This window comes from Anguilla rostrata, chromosome 6, assembly GCF_018555375.3.
Source record: "Anguilla rostrata isolate EN2019 chromosome 6, ASM1855537v3, whole genome shotgun sequence".
In the NCBI taxonomy this organism is placed as follows: Eukaryota; Metazoa; Chordata; class Actinopteri; order Anguilliformes; family Anguillidae; genus Anguilla; species Anguilla rostrata.
In genome coordinates, this window is record NC_057938.1 from 12,173,456 (window position 1) to 12,183,222 (window position 9,767).

A 9,767-nucleotide genomic window follows, 5' to 3' on the forward strand; every position below is an offset into this window, starting at 1 on the left:
CTAGGCTGGCAGGTGTGACACCCCAGTGGGTGGGTAATACAGGAGCTACAAGAACAAAACCTCTTCAGCACTGTGCTGTTATGCCTCACTGAGAGAGAAAACACATACAGGGACTTCAACACACTCAGATAAGGAACACAAATGCTGCCTTTATTCGTGATGCTCTTTCATGCTATAGGTAAGAAAATATTAGAATTTCCATTTAACCGGGTCTTGTTCTATGGAAACAGAAATGCAAAAAAATAGAAAAATAATTTTTATTTTATTTTACTAAGCCTTAGATTATTTTTTTTAATTTTAACGTTGACTTTTAATTAAATTGTTTGCCATTTTTTATGAGAAATTAAAACAAATTCATACATGGAATCTCTGTTCTTATGTAATGTTTTCCAGGTAACACACAAGGTGACTCTGTCCTTCAAAATCACTCAGTATTCCTGACAGACCATGAGAAAGCATCGTTGTACTGTCAGTACGAAACTACCTACAGTGTTTCTGGACTCTTCTGGTACATCCAGCGGGAGAATAAATCACCAGAGCTCGTCCTCAGTAATTATAATACCCAAGGAAGTGGTTATAAAGAAGGACTCACAGCAGATCATGAGAAGTCAAACAAGACCTTTAATCTGAAGATAGCTGCAGCTGTGCTGTCTGACTCTGCCACATACTACTGTGCCCTGCAGCCCACAGTGACAGGAAACCCATTTACTCTGTACAAAAACCTGACTCTAACCTGCACAAGATGCAACATAAAAACATTACAGCATATGCAGACATAATAATGCAGAAGAGCAAATCATCAGCCCATCCACACTATACATTTCCTGTCACACATGAATGTGGTGTGATTAGTTATGTCACATGCATTACTTCACATGTACAACAGCCTGAATTCTTTGTGACATGGATTCAAGAATATTCTGGAAACATTCCTTAGGGATTCTGGTCCATGCTGATCGACAGCATCACGCAGTTCCTGCAGATTTTTCAGCCACACATTACAGAAACCTCCCGACAGAAGCTCTATTGTATTGAGATCTGGGAACTGTGCAGGCCATTAGAGTAAACTGAAGTAACTGTCCCATGTGTGGACTGAGCTTGAGATGATCAATGTTTTCTGACATGGCGCATAGCAAAGAGTTGCGCATAGCAACAATGCTTAGTCATGCTGTGACATTCAACTGGTTCTCAAATTATATTAAGGGGTTTAATGTGTTTTAGGATGTGGGAAGACATTTCCCACATCATAAAATATTCCTAGTATCTCTGATTCCATTTATCTTAAGTTTCAGATTGATAATAGAATGAAAATGTATTCAATGTCATACCCATGTTTTAAATATAACTTTATAAAGGCATTTAATATTAGTGAAGCACATTCTGAGTCAGACATTGCAAGAGCATTTTAAAACAGTTTTGTATTTTATCTTCTTTTTACATGCCACCTGAAGCTTTCAGGTGTGCTTCCAATTACACGCACTGTAGTGCACCTGCTGGAAAAACAGTACTTCATTTGGACTCTGCATTGTAGTGTCTTCAGCTGCCCACAAGATGTCACTATTTGGCCAGGTAGTTTTTTACCCTCAATCACTCAGCTTTTTGTTATGCCACGGCAACAAAATCACCACAAAGCTACAATTAAAAATGAATTTTTTAGATAGAGATAAAGATTTCAAATGTCAAATGACATTTGACAAAATTATGAGATGTTTAACTGTGAAGATATACAACTGAATATTTAAAAAATATTAGTATGACATAATTAGAATAAATATTACATTTCAGTTTATTATATCCTTTAAAATGTCCTTATTTCATATACCTGATTTACAGCATATATCTGTACATTGCTTCTAATATGATGTCTCTTATGATCATGCACATTTTCAATTAATTGCATTGATTATGGAGAGGAGCTCCATATTGATGATATTTGATGGGCTCTATGTTCTGGTCATTAAATTTGTGCTTCTTATGTTGTTGGATCTCTGAACAATAGGAACAGTAATACATTTCAGTTAAAAGCTATGCAGTGTATTTGTCCAGTGAGCAGCAGCAGTACAACACAAACACAAAACCTTTGGTCTAAAACTCATACAAGCACCTCCCCTTACAGCCTGACACAAAATTATATGCAACTAAAACAAGAGAAGGCCACAGTGAAAAATTTACTGCTGCATGCAACATTACTTAAGGCTTTCTTTCTTCTCAATCTATTATATAGATGATAAATGTATACATAATTTATGAACTGGAGTGTAGTTATGGATATTGGGAGAAATATTATACTTATCATTTGCGCCTATTGTTTTGGTACGCTTTGACCTTTTCTATTGTTGTGTTTTCACATTTTTTAGTCATTTTGTTTGATGCCTGCTTTGTGCTACATAAATGTCTTTGTTCTTTTTTACAGAATGCAGAGCTGAAGACACAGTGACTCAGTCAACAGTAGATGTAATTGCTTTAGAAGGAGAATCTGTGACACTTGGCTGTAAGTACAGCACAAGTAATCAATTACCAGATCTCTTCTGGTACATACAATATCCAAACGGATTTCTGACGCACATGCTGACAAGGAGCACGTATGGAAACACGAAGACTGTACCAGAATTCAAGGAGAGATTTGATGCTCATGTCAACAAAACCTCAAGCAGCGTACCTTTAACAATACAGAAGGTGCAGCTGTCTGACTCTGCTGTGTATTACTGTGCACTGAGGCCCACAGTGATGGTGAAGTGTTCACCTCCCTTACAAAAACACTGAGTACCAAGTGGAACAGACTGGAATCTCTGCTGGGTTTCTAGGCTTTAGTAACAGTAACCTAGTCCACTGGGAATGAGAATGGTGGTGGAGCCACATCTTTCAAATGTATGAATATTAAACCTAAACATAAGAATGAAAATGAATATTTATCATATTTTCACTGATGCTACTTGTCTGATTAGGAACTTGAACTATATTTTTTGGGATTCTGACAGTGACCAAATCCTGCATGGAACATTTTGGTACTAGCCAACTCAAAATGCAACTGAATGCACTGCTAATTGTTTGTTGTTTGTAAAATTCTGCATTGTTGAGTGCAGAATAAAAAGTGGCAACTGACAACACTCTGTCAGGACCCCCCTGAACTGATGTCACTTCAGTGAGGCAGCCCAACACATACAGTATCCAGAGGATGGGTGGGCCAGAGCATCATTTTAAACAGTGAAGTGTAGGGGCAAACACATAAATATGTGACACATAATTCACACAGTCACTGTTCATATCATCAAAAAGGAAAATTCCCTTTTAGGTTATAGGATGCTGTTTGACAATGAAATCTGTTGCACTATAAAGTTTTTTTTGGAAAAATAGAGAAGTCACTCCAGCTGTTTTCTTAAGACAAAAACCTGCCCATGCATTAAATTAGTTATCACCCAAACTACCATGGAATTAATAGGATAAATAAAAAAACAACCCAAATTCTATCTTTCATTTTGTGGAAGATGATTTTTTTTGCCACTTCTGGCAGTTCCGAGACTTTCACCTTTTTTTTTTTGCCATTTCTGAAATTTCTTTCTTTCTTTCTGTGGCTTTTCAGATATTTTGAATGGTAACTCACTTTACATAGCGTACAGTGTGATTTGTATACGTCTGATTATTTTAACCACATTCCCAAATGCTGAGAGAAACGAAGTGCAACATTGTATACAGATTGTGGAATGTACTCGGATCAAGATTCCCTTCCTAGCGGTTGTTGCAGTCAGGTGTTTGACGGTCTTTGTCAGAAGTGTTAACGCCAAGCTCTCTGTCCTTGTTGGTAATGCTGTCAATGACAACAGGAACACTATCACAATCACAATCTACAACATGTTGTACCAAAACAATCTTCAAGTACTTGTTCCTGTTGTTACAGTTTCATGTGTAATTCATTTCCCACTGCTGCACACATGATCTATTAATGAACTGAATTAATGTTTTTTAAATGCACCGAGAATTCTACCGTTTTTTTCAGTTTTCCATAACTTTGCTACGATTGCTTTGTGACTTTGGTCAATATTATCTCTGACAAAGAGCCAGCCTTATATATAAATAACGCAAAGCTTTAGTCTCTTTTATACTCTCATCAGGTCACCGTTGCCCCTCCCACACATTCTCACAGAAAAGCTAAGGCACATATTCTGCTCCACGTTCTCTCTCCTCTATTAACCTGAATGTTCACCTCACAACAAGATGCAGCTTTTTTCTGGGCTGGTGATAACTGTTGCCTTCTGTAAGTTATCTTTAGTGAGCTCATCAGAAGACATTGGCTTGGTGCAGTAAATTATCTTTCTTTGATTACTTACTTTTTTATTTCTCTATGTATTACTTTTAGGCATTTCCTCTGGAGAAGTCGAATTACGAAACATGGCAGAAGAACAACAAGTCTCCATGGAATGTACCTTCAGCACAGGCAGCACAGGCTACTACTACTTCTACTGGTACCGTCAGTACCCTGGGTCAGCCCTTCAGTATATACTGCGCAGGGGGTACAGCTCTCACACATCAAACTTTGCCGAAAAACGATTTGATGCAACTGCTGACACATCCAGTGGCAAAACAATTTTGACAATTAAAAAATTGATTCCAGAAGACTCTGCATTGTATTACTGTGCACTGCGGCACACAGTGATACATTAACGCCAACTCTCATACAAAAACCTGCTAAGATTCCACAGCTTTGAAGTTGTTTTTTCAGAACCAAAAATATGATAAAGCCTCCACAGGAAATGTCTCTCAGCGTGTTATCTACATATTTGGTCCCAGTCCAATACACCTGTAACCTAATTATACTGAATGTAATACACTTTGCGGTGCAAAAATAAAGATATGATTCACTCTCTCTTCTCTTGGGTATAATTTCTGATTGGTCACAAAGATTGGCAGTGCTCCAACCCCAGACTACAACTTATGAGATGAGATAAATCCCTTAAATATAAAAGGGTTGCATCTGAATACGACATTCTACATGTAATTATAACCGCTTGAGATGGTGTAACAGTAAAGCTTCAGTGGAATAATGGAAACACATGGGTCTTAAACTATTTAGGTTATGTCTTTAACTATCTTTGGAGCACCTTCTGTGAAGAACCAATAAAATTGGCCCCCAAAGCTAATTATCCATCAGAATCCTCCAGTAAGCTGATGGAAGCAAGGTAGTAGGGTGTGTGTAAGGTCAGTTACATTACGCTAACTTTATTGTATTCTAGTTGGGTGTAAGCACTGTAAAATAAAGCTAACTTGTTCCTAGACGGGGATAATTAAATGGTTCGCTTTTGAGGACTAAGATTATATGAAGAATGATGAGATGGATCACTGCACACAGAATACCAGGTCGGTCAAAGTGCTTTGCTAGTAAATACAGCTGTTGTTGTTCATTCACTGTTCGCCAGTATAGAAAGCTCACTACTTTTTTCACACAACCACTATATTATAAACAAATGTCATACTTATACTTATTTCATTCTTTATGTGAACCATTTTCAATCAAATAATGCATTTCATTTCAAGACAGTAGCTCTGTATGCACTGCACATGATCGCTCAAATACAAAATTCTCTTTCTTTTTAAAGTGTAGAGGTCTGATGCATTGCGTATTGTCTCCAGAGGAGGAGCTAAATAGTTAAGGGGGAGTTTCCAGTTAAAACTGTAGAGTGAGGCAGAGTGAGAGACCTACTCTGTTCTAGATGAGCTTTCAAACAGCTATCACGATGCTGTATTGTTTATTGCTTTTATTTTCAACAATGGTGGGTAAGTGACCAACTGCATTTCAGTCTTCTGTGGTACTGTTTCATTCAGAGTTCAGACATGAGGTCGTAAGGTTTGAAAGCCCAAATATTAGCAATGCAATAAAAATTGCATTATACCACATATGAAAACAATTACTGGCACTAAAATTTGATGCCTTTAATTACTGTATAGTCATGAAACACATCATGTTTTCCACAGGTAACAGCATTGGACAGGATACAATTACTCCCACATCTAAAGAAGAGCACGTTTTGGACGGCAGCCGCATAACTCTGTCATGCAACTATTCAGCTGATAGAGTAAACAGTCTACACTGGTATCGCCAGCACCCTGGATCCAAACCAGAATTCCTCATCCTCGTCTATGCTGAGCCAAAGACAGACAAGCGATTCACTGCTAAACATGATAAAATGAACAAGCGTGTGCACCTGGAGATCTCCTCTGCTGAAGTGACAGACTCTGCTCTGTACTACTGTGCCCTGGAGCCCACAGTGACAGGAAACCCATAAACTCTGTACAAAAACCTGACAGCGCAAGAAACATTATGGCAACTCAAGAGTACTAATTCAAGCCATGTCTTTGCTTGTGCAGCATTGCAATATATAGGCCCATTAATAATAACATTGTGTCTTAATTATAAAAATACACTGACATTCAGACTAGATGTGTAAAGTCCAGGGATCAGAAAGTAAAAGTCCTGACGTGTTTCTTCCACCCTTGAACAGACGTTTACTTTCTGAACCTGGATTTTCCCCCTCAGAGTAAATACTGTCTGTTTCCATCTCTATGTCTCTGACTTTCTTTTATTGCAGAATGTAATTACTACCACAAAGAACTGATCTCAGTTCAATTTCCTTACCAGTGTGAAGGTAACTTGTTTTTACCAATAATGTCCCAGGAAGCCCCAGGCAACATGTATTCATCAATTCATCAGTGAAACCATAGCACTCCTGCAGTTCTATGTTTCCTAAAGAGGGAAAAATGGTTACTGGGTCTCCATTTAATTGGAGAAATACCTGTTTCACCTTGCATGACAATAAAGTGCGTCACACCTGTTAATCCCAAAATGAGCATAAAAAATGGCATTTAATAAAATGGCATTATAGGATAGAATCACCTGCCGGTTAGCCACCTCTGTGAATATATTTGTCTACAATTTCATATATCCTAAAAAATTAAAGAATGCAAATGAATGAAAAAAAAGCAGATTCTGTGCAGTGTAGTGACTTCAGTTGGCCACAAGATGTTGCCATTAATCCACTGTGCAGAATTTTCTCTGAAACAGTTTTATAAAAAATATATTCATATTTGATGCTGTGGCACATACTGTACAACCAAAGCTTTATAGAAAGCAATGGAAATACTAGAAGTATGACTCTCACTGTTACAAAAACAGTGTGAGGAGACTTGTCTCATTGTAAATACCAACTTAGAGGATATTATTCAAAATGCTAATAGATCAACTATGAATGCTAAAAAGTGTATGAGAAATATTAGCAGCTGGAGGCTGGCAGGTGTGAAACCCCGGGGGGCGGGTAATACAAGAGCTAGAAGAACAAAACCTCTTCAGCACTGCGCTACTATACCTCACTGAGAGAGAGGACACATACAAGGACACTCAGACTACTAGCACAAATGTTTCCTTTATTCTGTGGCATACTACTGTCTTCCGTAGGTAAGAGAATAAGAACTGTGGAGCTTATATTCAGGTGTAATTATCCACTGTAGAAATACAAAGGTCGTTTGAAAGACCATTTGTAACCAAACCATATCTATAGTTGAGTTCTGGTTAGTCCTTGATTTAATTTTTGATTTAATCTTTGGTGTAACCAATGATGTATTATGTCATGTATTATGGTTCATAAACATGATAAGCACTTCAGTTCTAATTCCAACATTGTCCATATTGTTATGCATTGTTTTCCCAGGAAACACGGAAGGTGACTCCGTCCTTCAGAATCACTCAATATTCCTGCAGGAAAATGAGAAGGCAGTATTATACTGTCAGTATGAAACCTCATATAGTGCTCCTGATCTGTTTTGGTACATTCAGTCAGATAAGAAGTCACCAGAGTTCATACTCAATAGTTATAATACCCGTGGAAATGGTTATAAAGAAGGACTCACAGCAGATCATGAGAAGTCTAACAAGACCTATAATCTGAAGATCGCTGCAGCTGTGCTGTCTGACTCTGCCACATACTACTGTGCTCTGAGGCCCACATTGTGTGAGTCTGTTTCTCACCTCATACCAAAACCTCCTTACTCTGTGTCAAGCCTGGCTGTAGTTAATATACTATATGCGTCCCATTTATCAATAAAGAAGCATTAAAGATCTTGGACATCAGCCTGTTAGTTCATGGCATACATTGGATCTGGCAATGGCAGATTCATGGTTTCATTATAACAGGGTTTTTGTTAAAGTTTGCAGAGGGAGTTGGAATGGAGGACATATTCTGCTCAAGCTGTAGATAGATGTTTGAGGCAGATATTTGTACTACAGCATATCTAATTAATCAACAGCCAAAATTTTATTATTTCAAAATATTATTGTTATCCAGTAAACCAGAAATTACCTCATGATAGACAGAAAGGAGTAATGCATAAGGTTATCTCCCTTATAATTTCCAAGAGATTTTAGTTGCATGTCAGTCATGGTATAACTTAATATATCAGATGCACCATTGTTTCATTTCTAATTTTGTCATATGCATTTACCAATTCAAAAAAAAGATTTCTACCTTTCTTATGAAAATCAGATATGTACATCATTCTAAATAATAATATTTTGGCAGCTGATTAATTTCACGACAGTAAAACTACACAATGTGGTACTGTTCTACATTGAGAAGTCATTAAGCAGTATGCTTTCAAATGTACAGTTCTAAAATTAGTTCCCCTTTGAACTTTAATCTGCTGTGTCTTGCTAAGGTATCATAAGGTATCATGCTTGAGGAAAATGTCTTTTTTTATCATTTGTAATATTTCAGTTACAAAACTTTTTTGTAATTTGAGTATTTCAGTTTAATCTTTTTAATGCAACTTAGTGGTTGAGAGGATTATTTTATCATAAAATGTAAAACAAAACATTCCTTTCTGTATACTGTACATTGCCTGTGATTGTCAGCAATGGTTTGTGTCCAGAGGAGGGGCTAAATAATTGATGTGTGGAGGAGTTTCCTGTTAAAACTGTAGAGCGAGTCAGAGTGGAAGACTTATTCTGTTCCAGCTGTGCTTAAAATCAGTGTTTTAACACATATCATAATGCTACACTGTTTATTACTTCTGTTTTCGACAATGGTGGGTAAGTAGCATCGTGCATTTCTTCCTCCTTTTATCAGACTAGTTGTTTAAACAATCAAGCTTCTACGTTCAGATAATGAAATGAAAGTTATGTACCATATGTAAGTCTTTTAATCTCAACTCCAAACCTACTAGGTATTGAATAAAGCTGAATGTATTTAAGGGCGATGAGAGGTTTGGTTTTATTGAACTTAAAAGAATACTTTTAATGATTTTTTTTATGTATAGAATATGTGAGAATGACTGTGTACTATTCATTTTATACAGGTGACAGTTTTGAAGATTCAATCATGGCAATAAACAACACAGTACATGCTCTGGGGGAAAGCAATGTTGCACTGTCATGCACCTACAGTAGTACTGCAAGTGCTAAGTATCTGCACTGGTATCGCCAATATCCCTCATCCAAACCAGAATTCCTCGTCCTCGTTGTAGATGCCAGTGGGACTGAGCCAAAGAAGAGAGCTGGCCGATTTTATGCTAAAGTTGACAAAGAGAACAGCCGTGTGGATCTGGAGATCTCCTCTGCTGAAGTGACAGACTCTGCACTGTACTACTGTGCCCTGCAGCCCACAGTGACAGGAAACCCATTTACTCTGTACAAAAACCTGACTCTAACCTGCACAAGATGCAACATAAAAACATTACAGCATATGCAGACATAATAATGCAGAAGAGCAAATCATCAGCCCATC

At 37.5% G+C, this 9,767-nt stretch overlaps 1 long non-coding RNA gene across 1 annotated transcript; it reads left to right on the forward strand.

Moving 5' to 3' along the window:
• Positions 1–7,297: 7,297 nt before the first annotated feature.
• On the forward strand, positions 7,298–9,475 carry LOC135257952 (uncharacterized). The gene is made up of 3 exons (XR_010330819.1): positions 7,298–7,444; positions 7,698–9,073; positions 9,340–9,475. It is a non-coding gene; the product is annotated as an uncharacterized LOC135257952 (long non-coding RNA).
• Positions 9,476–9,767: the final 292 nt, after the last annotated feature.